This window comes from Oryzias latipes, chromosome 14, assembly GCF_053564925.1.
Source record: "Oryzias latipes strain Hd-rR chromosome 14, Olatipes_Hd-rR_3.1".
Lineage (NCBI taxonomy): Eukaryota > Metazoa > Chordata > Actinopteri > Beloniformes > Adrianichthyidae > Oryzias > Oryzias latipes.
The window spans coordinates 19,983,367-19,997,144 of NC_136250.1; the positions used below are offsets into that span (position 1 = coordinate 19,983,367).

Consider the following 13,778-nt stretch of genomic DNA (forward strand, 5'->3'; position numbering starts at 1 on the left):
CTTATATTTCTAGTTTACAGCCACACACACTAAGAATGCCGACAAGAAGCATCAGCTTCCTGCACCGTCTTTAGTACATCCAGTCTAAAGAAACCAATCAATGGTGATGAGGGAGATAAGTGCTGGCCAGACCAATGGTTCCTCACTAGCACTCTCAGTAATGAAGCTCCAATCCAGACTTTTGCAGTAATTGTCCGTTTATTTGCAATGAACTGGACTGGATACAATGTTTATACATGTTTTGACGGCCAAGAGAGACTTTTGCCTTCACCCTGATCCCAGCACAATAGATTATTTAAAGGGGGAAAAAAAAAAGATTTTTTGAAAAATCAAGACTAGAACGCCCAGGATTTTTCACTCCCCCTGCAGCGTCCAGAGCACAGCCAAATGGCTGGGTGGCTCGAAATGACTAATTCAACAGCCTTCAATTAGTAAATGCAGCACCAACTACCTGATCATCTGGATAAAGACATGTCTTAGCTAACCACATTCTTTACTCTGATCAGGGTGGGGGAGGTTTTTCTGCTTCAAAAGAGCCTCCAAGCTCTGACAAACTTTGACTCCCAGTATGTCAACTGAAAAACCAAGATGCCTTATTTTTACTACCCTGAGCAGACATTGAAAATGATCCTGGAGCAAGTCAACCCATTTGACTCTGAGGGAGAAGAGATAGTCCTTTAGCTGGACTCAGACTGATATTTCTTTTGATAAGATTTCATGAACATCTTGTTCTCATTTTCTGATTCTAGCAGTTGTCTATCCATTTATTTTCTGTGCCTGCTCATCTTGGTCAGGATCACAGGGGTCTGCTGGAGCACATCCCAGCTAGTCACAAGCAACTGGGGAGGGGTACACCCTGGATGGGTTACCAGTCCATTGCAGGGCCACATAGATAAATAACCAGGAACACTCACATACACACCTATGAGAAATTAAGAGTCATTTAATTTAACCACATGTTTCTTGGACTGGGGAGGCAAAGGAGGCCTATTTGACATGTTTTGGAATTTATAGTTTCAACTAGAATTCAACAAAAAACAAAAAAATTAAAATAAACAAGTGAAACAACATATATCTTTACATTGCTGAAGGTTTTCATTGCTCAGATCTCAGAAATCAGATCACAGATGAGGAGATTTCATTGCCATCAGAAAAGAGAGGACGACAGAGAGGAGACACACTGTGCCAACAGAAAAAGCAAAAGATGGCAGGATGTGGCATTCAGAAAAGGTTGGGAGGCCTCTTCATCACAGCCCAATTGAATGTTACACTGCTGAGGAAGAGCCAACTGCTTTGGTCAGAAGTACGGTGTCGACTCGCTTACAGAGATTCCTGTGTCTCCTCACTCTGAACATGCTTCAGACTATTCGGGACTGTGTTGTTCAGCATGAACGTTAGACAGAAGATGACAGCTGGTTCATGGCCCTCCCTGAACTAATGGGGTTCATTGCCATCCTCCTTGTGAGGGGGGGATAAAACTTCCATCCATGCAAAACGCAAGATGGTTGGCGAAAATGGGAAATCCACTGATCTAAAAAAACTATGGTCAGAAACCACTTCAAAGATATCATGCAGCATTTACACTTTGATGTCAAGGGCACGCGCATGGAACAAGTTGGGACTGACAGGTTTCCTGCAATCTCCAATGTTTTTGGGTTTGTTGTTGCCAACTGCATCAAACTTTCAACCAGGCAAAATTCACTGGGAGCTTCCAGAATCAGTAAAAAACCTTGCACAGGTACATGCGGGAGCTGAGAAGGCGAAAAAGGAATACCGTGTTTGGTGACAAGCTCCCATACCTGGCAAAGGGAAACGGGCAATATGCCAGGTGAATAGTCAGTACAAGAACAATAATGCAGAGTGCGCTTTGTTGATTGCTACATGTATACCTTTCCTTCCACTTTCGGCTTCTCCCATCAGGGGTCGCCACAGCGAACGAGTCGCATGGTAGATTTGGCAATGTTTTACGCCGGATGCCCTTCCTGACGCAACCTTCTCAAACCGGGCTTGGAACCGGCAGAGGTAGAGAAGGGAACAGGGAGCAGCCCGGAGTCGAACTCGGGTTTCACGGATGGAAGGCGCCGCAAACCAGCACGAGCTAAACTGGCTCCCTTGATTGCTACATGTATACCATGTGGCAAATGCAGAAAGGAGATTTTGGGGCAGTACCAAGTATGCGCAGACAAGTAGTGGGTTGAAGATATGACTTTGACCAGATGATTTCTTTGCTTGAACATTTCAGTATTGTGTTGGTAAAGAAGTGTCTCTTGTGCATGAACGATAAATCTCAGCCAAAAAAGAAAAACCAAACTGTGGTGACCTCTTACTAGAAGTGACAGAGGTGAGGGGAAATAGTGAAAACTTGCGCAGCCACTTGGCTTGTCCTTTTTGCATGCCAAAAGAACAACCTAATGGCTGTGCTGTTCATGTGCAAACTATGTTGAAGGCTGCTCTTTGGGCATGTAAATTTTAACTAATCCAGCCACTTGGCTGTCCCTTGGACATTGTAGGTAGAAAAGCCAAATGGCTGCCCTACGGACGTTCTAATGTTAAATGACGGGCTGATCTATTATCAGTGACTCTGTTTACGCCAAATATCAGATCTTTCTCTGATTTCTTGTTGTTAGTTTTTTCAAGTGACCATAAAAACAGATTGATCTGATATCCTTTGACCGACTCCTGCAGTTGCAATGAAAAAATTGGATGAACATTTACAATTTCTCTCCTTAAAGTCAATATTTCCCGGTTTGTATCCACTCTTATTATTTTCTGTTTTTCCAGCTGTGCAAGATCATATGAGTATATGATGTAGTCAAGATATGAGACCAGAGGTAGCGTGGCTGATCCAAATCAGCTGCTGCTTCCTCTGTAGATACAAATGACAAGAACATTGTGGTTTTTTTAGACATACTGGTGAGCGCTACAATCCTCGATGCTGAGACACTTACCAAGAACAGACCAGAAAAAACTTTACAAATAACTGGAAGTTTAAAACTCCGAAACAAACGTAACTGTCCCAAATAAATACATAAATAACTTTTCAAAAAAGCAGACAGATGTTTAGTGATGACTGGATTTCCAAATTATATTTTTGTAAATGTCTGTATACTCCCAGTTGATTTTTTTTTTTTGGCAATAAAGAGGCGGTGTTGTTTAAATCCCAAAGTACGATTGATTGATTTTGAATAACAGTAAATGAATATAACTTTGAATGAAACTTTAGCTGTTGACGTGATTACACTTTTAGTCGGATTATTGTTTAAGATTCCACGTGCTCAAAAGGCAGACTGCTTTTGCTGAATATCAATCCAGTTAAAGGCTATAAATAAGATGAATATTCAAGAAAATCCATGAAATACGTAAAAGATGTCCACATGTCTATCCATCCTCAGAACCCACTTAATCCTTTTTGAAGTCACAGGCTTGCTGGAACCATCCCAGCTGTTGTGTATAGTTGGGGTACATTCTAGGTTGCTGGTCTGTTGGTGTTTTTGGTAAATAAAAACTTTAAATGGCCTATATCATGCAAAAAAAACTTTTTTGAGCATTTAAGTGTGTTATAATGTCAATTCCTAACTTTAAACAACCTCAAAGCGGTATATTGATGCATTCACGCATTTCTGAGAAAAAAAAACCCCTGCATTCTGAGCACCAGACCCTCCCAATACACGAATATGAGTGGGCGCTCACATTGTGTCGTAGACCAGTGAGGTACAGCCCCTTCCAGAAAGAGTGTGGCACCGTCCCCGGGTTAACACAAACTCCCACTTTAGCCAAAATCTTTTCCTTTTATATGAACAACATTCACGTGCGTCTTTGCAAAAGTTCAGATGTTGTTTGTTTTCGTGGGAGAAACGCAGACACGCTGCCGAGGCCGAATCTAGAATGACGTCACGAAAATCGCGACACCCACAAAGAGAGGAAGGCGGAGCCTAAAAGATTGAGTTGTCTTACTTCCGGGTAGGAAATTAGTTGCGAAAATAAATCATATTTTATTAATAAATGTTCTTTAGTGGGCCAAAGATAATATGTCATTGTATGTATGGATATAGTTTACTCTTAAAGGCTTAAGAAATTAATTATCAATATATGAGTCTTTATGCTGACAGAAAAATGCAGTTGGCACAAAAATAATACATGAGAATTTAATATAATTAAAACTAGGTTCTCCCTTCAGGTTTCCAATTGACAAGACACATTGTTTAAAATATTCAGAAATAAAGAAGGAGGATAAATACCGAGTCATACTAAGGCAACATGCTAAAAATAGCAAAATATCTACATTCAGCACTGGCGCACATGAATCTCTTTTGAGGTCTGAGATTCTGCATTTCCTCTGGCAAAAACGACACTCCCAAGGCTTCATCAAAAGGCATCCTGCTGAGTTTCTCCAACAATTCATGAACTGTTCTCTGGTAAAGAGAGCGACTGTCAGCATGCAATATGACGTTTTGTCACCCAATGTTCCTATTAACTTCATTGAAATAATGCAGCTGAAAACACACAAAAAGCACAACATTTGACCACTTTTGATTTTGACTCCACCACGCCTTCCCCGCTTCAGGTCATTTCAGTTAAACCAGACGTAATTGTGTCTCTTGGTGAATTCTGAAGTCTCCTCTGCAGCTTGGTAGATAGCTGAGCTTAGAATTCCACATTTTCCTGCTATCCTTCATAAGAGAGTCCTCTTTGATGTTGCAGAGCTCTGCTGCGAGACAGCCTCTGAATCAGTGGGAAACTGCAGTGGATTAATGGATATTGCAGTCAAGTCTCTTGCTGGGGGCTTGCTTGTGTTTCGTGAGCCGACCGCGCTGATCTTTGTTATCATCAACTTACCGTTAGTCGTGCCCTGCATTTGGCCCAGCAACAAGAAAAGCCATGCGATAGCTGTATTTGTTTTTATGATGCCGCAGGTGGCTTTTAAATGCGGTGCAACATATTCTGCGCTGATTCTGTCTCTTGGGGGTGTGAGTGGCAATCCATTAAAGCGGGGAAGGTGTTCTGGGCATGACAGGCATGTGAGGGCAACTTCCATATGAGGGACATGGGAGTTTGAACACCTTGCTGTCTTAATCCAGGAGCTGCCAGGTCAAGTGTCAATTAGAATTTACATCAGGAAAAGTAAGCTGCTGGCGCACAGACTATTTTTGTGGTGAAGCTAATTATTTCCATTCACCATGTTGGAGTGTGCAGGTGAAGATTTTTGACAAAGCCGGTGACTATAAATGACTGCTTAGCTCGATGGTTAACCAGTCTTCATGGGCAAATGGGCGGGGCAAATAAGGGTGACAGTTGTTGAAACACACAGTAGGGTTGTTGTGTGACTCAGAATTTGAAGTTGACTCCTGTCAATTAAAAGACTACACCCTGATTTGTGCAAAATTTTGGCATTTATAAAAAACTAAGATTAAGATAGAGGTAGAAAAGTTTATAAAAAAACGTAGTGCATTGTATAGGGCAAATTCCAATATCCAGTTTCCCAGAAGTCTGTGCGAAAAGATGGTGTGCATCGGTGCTCACTGGATTGGCAAATATAGATGACAATGCATTGCAGTTGAACTGTTTTTCCATTTAAAAAAATGTAGGTAAAGCTGTTTTTCACGAATCATCTAAGTTTTCATCTTCAGCACACAATAAATTCATAAATGGTCTTTGGAAAATGTTTACACTGTTTGCTTTGGCATATGGGTATTGTCATGTTTGGCGTCTGAAAATAAAAGTAGTAAGTATGGTCTTTGCATGTTTTTCAAATTCAAGACTCTCAATAGTCCCCCACTATATAGTCTTTTAGGGGTTAGGAGGTGGTGAAGGAATTAAAACACAACCCACGTGATTTGATTCATTTTATTTTATTTTATTTTTTTTCCCAAACAGAATTTGATAAGTCCAACCTTTTTTTTTAAGACTCACTCTGAGGAAAATCACGTTTTTGGTGTTTTTTATCATGGTCCTGTAGCATTTTTCCCCTTGATGGAGGACATATATAAAGATAATAAGATTAAAACTGTGTTTCTGAGTATTTATTTGATCAGGGTGAATCGGAAGCAGACGAAAAAAATGTTGTTTGAAAAGCTTGTAGTTGTTATGTGCAAACTACAATCTGCAGGCCACAAGCTCCCTGCCCAGGTCCATTCTGATGCATGGCATTGTAACCATGTTCATTTGGTACAAAGGACCCAAAATGTGCCAAAAAAATATCACCCACATCATTATACCACCACACCAGCCTACCATTCGAATGTGGCAGCAGACTCGTCCGACCAGACAACACTTTTCCAATCTTTTTTGTCCAGTTTTGTGTTAATTGTGGCCTTAGTTTCCTGATCTTAGCTGACAGAAGTAGTGCCCAGTGTGTCCTTCTTCTGCTGCTCTTGCCCATCTGCCTCAAGGTTGGACGTCTTGTTTGTTTAGAGATGCTCTACTGCAGACTTTGTTTGTAACCACTGGTTCTTTGAGTTCCTGTTGCTTTTTTTATCAGCTGGAACCAGTCTGGTCATTCTCCTCTGTCCTCTGGCATCAACAAGAACTATCACTCACAGGATATTTTCTTGTTTTTGGAACATTCTCTTTAAACCCTAGAGATAGTTGTGGTTGAGAATGCCAGTAGATCGACAGTTTCTGAAAGCCCTGTCCATCTGACACCAACAACCATGGTCAAAATCACCTCAATCTGTTTTCTTCCTCATTCTGATGCTCAGATTGAACTGCAGTAGATAATCTTGGCCATGTCTACATGCCTAAATCCACTCAGTCGCTGCCATGTGATTGGCTGATTAGAAATGTGTGTTAACGAGCAGTGGGACTAATAAAGTGGCCAGTGAGTGTATCATTTACGTCTTTATTTGGGTAAAATTTTATTACAAAAATGCCAGAAGTGTCATCCACTACTCTTTTTAACATGATGCAGTGAAAACACAACAATACCAGGATTTATATTTACCTCACATGGAGCAGGTGATTATCCCAGCATGCACTTGGCAGGCTTGCTGTCCATTGCAAGGCCAAAGTAGGTTAACAGCATCTCAGATAAACTCTCACCTGTGAGAAAGCAGCATCTTCATGCTGTGAGACAAAAGTGCAAATTAGTGCCGCGCTGTGTTTAAAACGCGGCTCCGCTTACACCCGTTCTGTCACTAAAAAGGCCAAATGTGCCTTTATTGAAATGATATCCTTTTCTTCCAGACATCCTGGTTGTTCAACACCTATTTGGAGCCAAAGCATGACTCTATGAGGTTATAAAATTGGTATTTAAGGTAGCCTGAACTCGCAGTAGTCAGCATCTAACACGCCACAGGCTAGGTAGATTTTAGCCAAAACCACACTTTAATCCCCAAACTCTGTCCTCTCATTTCCCATGGTGGACAGACAAATCCTTGTTTACCCTTAACCCTCATCTGTCACCACATTAAGCCTTCAACAGAACCTCTGGCACTGATTAAAATACTAATATTATGCCTTTCTACCCTCAGGATATCCTCACAGATGCCTCTCCTTCACACTGTAGCAGATGGGTGTATGATGACTGTGCTATTAGTGCAGATGTTCTTTTATTTTTAATAATTTGTTATTTCTCATGCATGAAATAAAAACACAGGCAGACCAGGCTGGTATATGACAGCTTTACATCCCGGTTTGGATGTGATAATCTAATCCTCAGCAAGACTCTTTCTCCAAGATGCTGATCTCTTTTCCAAATTAGACACATTGCCAGACACTTTAAGCAAGCAATGACTACATTTAACACATCATGGGAAATCATGTATAGATAAACGCTTTAAAAATATAAATTCATAAAATATTAAGTCTTTGCCATCCAAATTTTTCTGTGTATTTTACAACAAAAGGGGGAAAAAACGCTTTGATAAAATCTTTAGCTCAAAGAAGATGATAAAAACTTGGGTAAATTGATTGTTCACTGCCTACCAAGGGGTAAAACATTTAGTGCATGCAATTGCAAAGTGCAGTTTAAGCATTGGTGTAACATCCAGAGTTCCAGCTGGTTAACGCATAATTATGACACAACATTGTGGTTATAAAGTAGTCAGTGTGCTGGCCTGAACGAGGGGTGGAAACACCTTAAAGCAAAATAGTAATAGAAAAATAAACACCTATACACCAATTGAAAAAATACACCAAATGACAATTAGCTGATGGTTTTCTCAGCTAATTTTACAAGGCAACAGTTGTCAAGACTCAAGCTTCAGTTTGCACCTCCGACCACCAGAGGGAGCTATCTCCCCCACCTTCCACCAGCTGTTCTGCACTCAGCAATCACCACAAGTGTATTTCATCAGGTTTTTCCCTGTGTAACATCTTGTTTTGTATTTGCTGACAGTCTGAGCTTAAGAACTCTGTTTTCCTTTGTTGACCTTTCCTGTCGCTCTGCTTTGCCCTTGCCTACTTTGTTTGCCGTCCAACTATTAAAGCTCCTTGACCATCCTTTTTGAAACTGGTTGAATGCAACTAGTGTGAAAGCATTTTTTAAGGCAAAACGTACAAATCACGTGGTCATACACCGCGCGTAGAAAGTAAAACTAGTTGAACTTTGACTAGTTTAATGGCAGTGGCCAAACTATAATATTTTCCGAAAGTTTAAAATTAGCATTTGGATCTAAAATGTAACATTGCATTTAGCATTTGGCAATGATATTATTTATTTTAACTTTATACTAAACAATTCAATCAGCTTTTAAATGAAACCGCATATTTGTTTGCATTCAATAATAACATTCTGCACATATATAAATTGTTGGATAAATCTGACAAACTCTCAGAAAAAGTAGGAATTCAGGGCATGACTGCAGAGTGTTGACAGATAAAATGAGATATTTTACATTGTTTGTCTAACAAAATGACTAGGATGCCGGCTCAACAGCGTAAAGTCTCACATGCAGTCAGATTTACATAAATTCCCTGTAAATGGCAGCTGTGGTTTTCTATGCTGCCACCAGATAAAGAAGGCACTTTTCAAGCCTTGTTTTGGTTTAAGGGAGTCTGAACGTTACCTTACAGCCAAGAACTGCTATTATAAGAAAAACGGAATTTACTTAGAAGTCAAAGTTAAACCTAGTTAAACCTTTTATTGTATTTAAAAATATATTCAGAATAGTTTTTACTCATTTTTTTCTGTCACAGATTGCTGGTGGCACTGAAATGTTCAACAGAGCAAAAAAATGTTTTACATTTGACTTTTTTCCTAAGTTTTTCCTAAATGTCGGTTATTTTTTAGAGTTTTTTTTTTTTTTTTTTAATAAAACTAATGTATTGTCATTCGTCTTCAACAGCTCTACAGTTTACATTATTTGACAAAAATCAAGTTGTTTGATTAATGTCTGAAGCTATGTTCACACCTGGCATCTGTGGCGCATTCAAGAGCGTACTAAATGGGCATTTTTGAACGCACTGTTCACACTGGACGATCGCTTCCCAATACTGGCAATTGTCCGCCACCTACAATTGAAGAGGCACGGTGTGAAATGTCAGAGTGGTGCAAATCTTGTGAATCTTGCTCCAGGCTTTTTGTTTCAATTCTGATATATGAAAGACTTGATGTCATAAAATTCCAGCCCTACAAGAACCACAATTGTTAATTTCTCTGTCATGATCAATTTCAAAACAGTTGGTATTTCCGTGAATTGAAAGGGATGCCATCTCTTTGTCGTTGGTCGTTGGTAAAGTTCAATTGGTTTATCTATCAACGCACTTTTAATGGCTGCTGTTTGGTATGCAGATTTCAAAGACGGACTTGAAAACCTGCGTAGTGACGCATGAATGCAAGACTTTTGAATTCAGAAGCCCGAAACACAAGTTAACATAGACTTTTCATTGTAAGTGGTCGTTTAAAGCCCGGTGTGAAGCTAGCAACAGAGTCTGTCTTTTAATGGAAGTACCCTCTCCAAAAAGGACCTAAGATCTTAAACATAATTCAAATTCCAGGTTTCTTTCCTGTAGTAAGTAAAACTGTACTTGCAGATTAAAGGTCATATACAATGCTTTTCTTAAGCCCTTCAGAGTAAACTATATCTCTATATGCTATATATTACCTTCAACACATTAAAGAACATTTTTAATGAAATATGAGTTTTTGTCGCAGCTCATTTTTCTAGACAGAAGTAAGACGACTCAATTTCTGAGGCCCCACCTTTCTCTCTGTGTGGGTGCCACCCATTTCATGACGTAAATCTGTAGTATTTCTGTATGAGTAACTTGTCTTTTAATCTCTTGATGCATATTAATGCAAACATGCATTAAACCACTTGCAGCATCAACCTGAAATTTAGACATCAAGAGGTTAAATAAATTCCCCATTAGCTCCTTAGTGCCTAAATGTTGCTTGAAGCTTTAACATACAAGCATTGCTTTTAAAAGTCCTTTTATTGAATGCTGTAGATCTTTAAGTAGTTGTGAAAACTAATAGAGAGATATTTATTGTTTAACATAACCGAAATAAATATCTCTCTATTAGTTACCAAAACACTTTTAAATATACCACATAGTCATAATACTTCTTTAATAAAATATGTATATACTATACTATCGTCTATTTCCACGCTCCAGAAAAATTGGCTGTGATCAAAACTGATGCAAAGCACCATGAACGTGGTGTATAATGATCAAAGAAAATGAGCATGAAGTGTAAAACTTATGCAAACATGAGGCAATGCTATTAAACCCATTTAGCCCCAAACAAGCATGTACCATGTGATCCAGTGAAACCATCATTCAACTGTGCTGCATCTTCTGTGGTGCATCACACCTCTGCAGATAATCTCCTCATACACTACCAGTTCAAACACCATGCTGTGTGGTGAACTCCTTCTTGATTTAGTCTGATTTTTTTATGTTTTGTGTTCAGGTTTGCCTAATAGTTTGACTCTGTTCCTGTTTGGACCTCTTCCAGGTTGAAATCAGTAATTGATGTGGAAATGTATTTTTAACAGTCAGTGTTAAAACTGTGTTCATTCTTACTAACATGTGTTTTGTCACCCTTTTTTTTTGGTATAATTTTTTAAATTTTATTCACGTTTTGTTATTGTCTATGGAGGCTTGATGTGTGCTCCATAGACACATCAGTGCACAAAATTACTATTTTGTATACACAAGAGAGCATTACGTGTGCACAAATTATCATTTTCTTTGCACAAGTTAGCATTTTGTTCGTACAACATGCTAACTTGTGGGAAATATATATTTTTTTTTTTCCAATGTCAATTGCAGGGTGTGTAAATGAGGAAGAACACTGACTGAAAGATACACTGCAAAAACTGAATCTTAAGAAAGTAAAGTCAAAAGACCCTTGTCTCAAGGAATAATTTGTTATTTTTTGTCTTGCAAGAAAATTATCTTATTAACCCTTGTGCTATCCTAGGCACTTTAACATTGGAAGTTGGGTCATCTAGACCCACTAGACGGTGCGCTGAACCTTTTTTCTTCGATGATTTGTGATCTTCACTGGTGTCCATGGATTACATGAAATCTTTATCCACCTTTGTCATGGTAGGGAGAACACGTCAATGTAAGGGTGGGGTCATCTAAGATGGCACAAGGGTTAAAAAATGTTTCAATAAAAAACTAACCTTAGTCTGGCAATATGTGTCTATGATTTTTTTTTCTTAAAATAAGAATTCTCAGTGAGACCAAATTTCAAACCCCATCGTCAGATTTTTTCCCCCCTTATTAATACAACTGCTTCCACACGACGGGGGGGTCATCAGAAGAATCTTCCAGATTAGCTGCCACCGCTCAATTTTTTTTTTGAAAAATAGTTTGCAAAGTCACGAATTTGCAGTCAGGTGGGGATGACGTCAGTACACATTTGGACGGCTACAGGGTGGTGGTAGCTGGATCACTGGCCAGCAGCAGATGTGATTGAACGATGTGTAAATGTCTCTGGACAGCTGCCGTCCATATCAAGTGCCACCGGCCGCTAACTGGGTAAATACTGTTGGAGCAGCACTCTGCATTGCGCCTTCCCCAAAAACCTCTTCTTGTTTGCCCTTCCCGTGCACGTTTTCTAGCATGAGTAATGCAGCAAGCACAATGTTTTGTCTTCTTCGCATTCTTCTTAGCATCAACCGCAATTCATGTGTACAGTCTGTGTTTGTTAAGTCTGTGAGTTGCTGTGGTGCTATCAATGCTATGATGAGTTATGTGAAGCATCAATGCCTTCTCTCCATTTGGACCCATGGTGGTCGAGATTGCCAGATTGTCATTTGGTCTTCGCTGGACCCCCAGCCCATGTCAACAGCCCTCATTGTGTGTCAGTGCTGCTACCGTACGATTTCTAACAATCAGATGGTGGCATTGGGCTGCCAGCACAGGGGAAAGAGTGTGACTGGAGGGTGACAGTCTGAAATCGGCCTGTCATCAGACAAGTTTGGGGACCATGGAGACCCCCTCCTATCACTCAATTATGGCGTTGTTGCCTTCCTGTCACTGGACTGCCACCAAGCTGCCTCCAAACGTGCCTGAGCGGCCAATGTCAAAAATTTGACCGGTTGCCATAAAATTGTAAGTTTTTCTTGAAACCTCTGTAGCCACCGCGCAGCGTATCAAAAAGGCGACTGCTGCCTCCCCGTGTGGCCAGATGCTGAATTTGCTGAAAAACTTGCATTTAGGTCGCAGTGTGGTGGCATTTGGGGCTATGCAACCATAGTCTCAAATAACTTTTTTTTAATTGACTTCTGCACTATAGGTTTTAAACTGAGCGTTGATGTTTAGTGGAAACAAACCTTTCAGTGAGTTGGGCAACAGCTGGATGTTAAAACAGTTCATACAAAGGAGCTTAAATATTAGGTAAGAATCTGGGAAAAAACAGGAACGCCGGGAAGCAGACTTATTTAGGTTATGGAAGATCATCCATGTCTGAATCCAAGCCACAGCCCGAAGAAGAAGGAAGCTATAGACAGACGGTGTTTTTGTGAGGGGAGGGATGGGTACTGGGACTGCGGGTGCAGAGCAGAGAACATTCCAGGAAACTCAGAGGCATAATCTTCTTATCCATGGCAGATTGGTTCAATGTGTGATGAACACATTCATGTGCATGTATGTGCAGAGAGGAGAGAGTGCGAGAGGTTCAGCTTTGCTCCTTCACATTCTCCAACTGTTTCACAACATCACTTCCTCCCCTCTAGTTCTGTTCTTTCATGATACAGCAAAAAAAAACCCTGCAAGTCCAACCTCTGTATTGGTTTCAGTTATGACCCTGACTAGGAGGCACGACGGGTGCTTTCACACCAGAGATTCCTGTGAGAAAGAGCATTTGGATGGTGGAAAAGCATGAGAGGAGGGGGTAGGGCGATGTGGACAAGATTCTGCTGATTGTTGGAAACTATACCCTCTAATTTCAACTGCAACTCCATGAGACAAAGGCCTCGGGGAGAGAGTGGGATAAGAAAGTATTTCACAGAGTGATAAGACAAAAAACAAGAGAGCAAGAGGCAAGGATGAAAGAGAAAGGGAGGATGGACACAGGAGGATAAAACACTAGAATGAGGTTTGGCCTAAATCCAGACAGGGAATGGAAGAAGACGATAGAAAAGGGAAGGGGTTGCCACTGACCAAATGCCACTGTTAGTGCTCGTCATGTCCTTTTAGGGTCTTCCGACCAACTTGATCTCTCCTGGACTCGCACACCTCAGCTTTTACGCGCAATGCTGCAACACACTCTTAATCTTAACATCTTAGTAAAGCACCATTTGCCCTCCTGGTCCATGTGTATCCTCTCACCTCTCTTTTCGATCCCAGTTTCCCCTCTCCCCCTTGATAGTCTTACTCAC

General features: G+C 40.4%; 1 long non-coding RNA gene across 1 annotated transcript; it reads right to left on the reverse strand.

Moving 5' to 3' along the window:
* Window positions 1-999: 999 nt before the first annotated feature.
* LOC144983649 (uncharacterized) lies at window positions 1,000-2,720 on the reverse strand. Its single transcript, XR_013647408.1, has 2 exons — window positions 2,132-2,720; window positions 1,000-1,889 (listed from the first exon to the last, which is right to left on the reverse strand). It is a non-coding gene; the product is annotated as an uncharacterized LOC144983649 (long non-coding RNA).
* Between the last annotated feature and the right edge of the window lie 11,058 nt (window positions 2,721-13,778).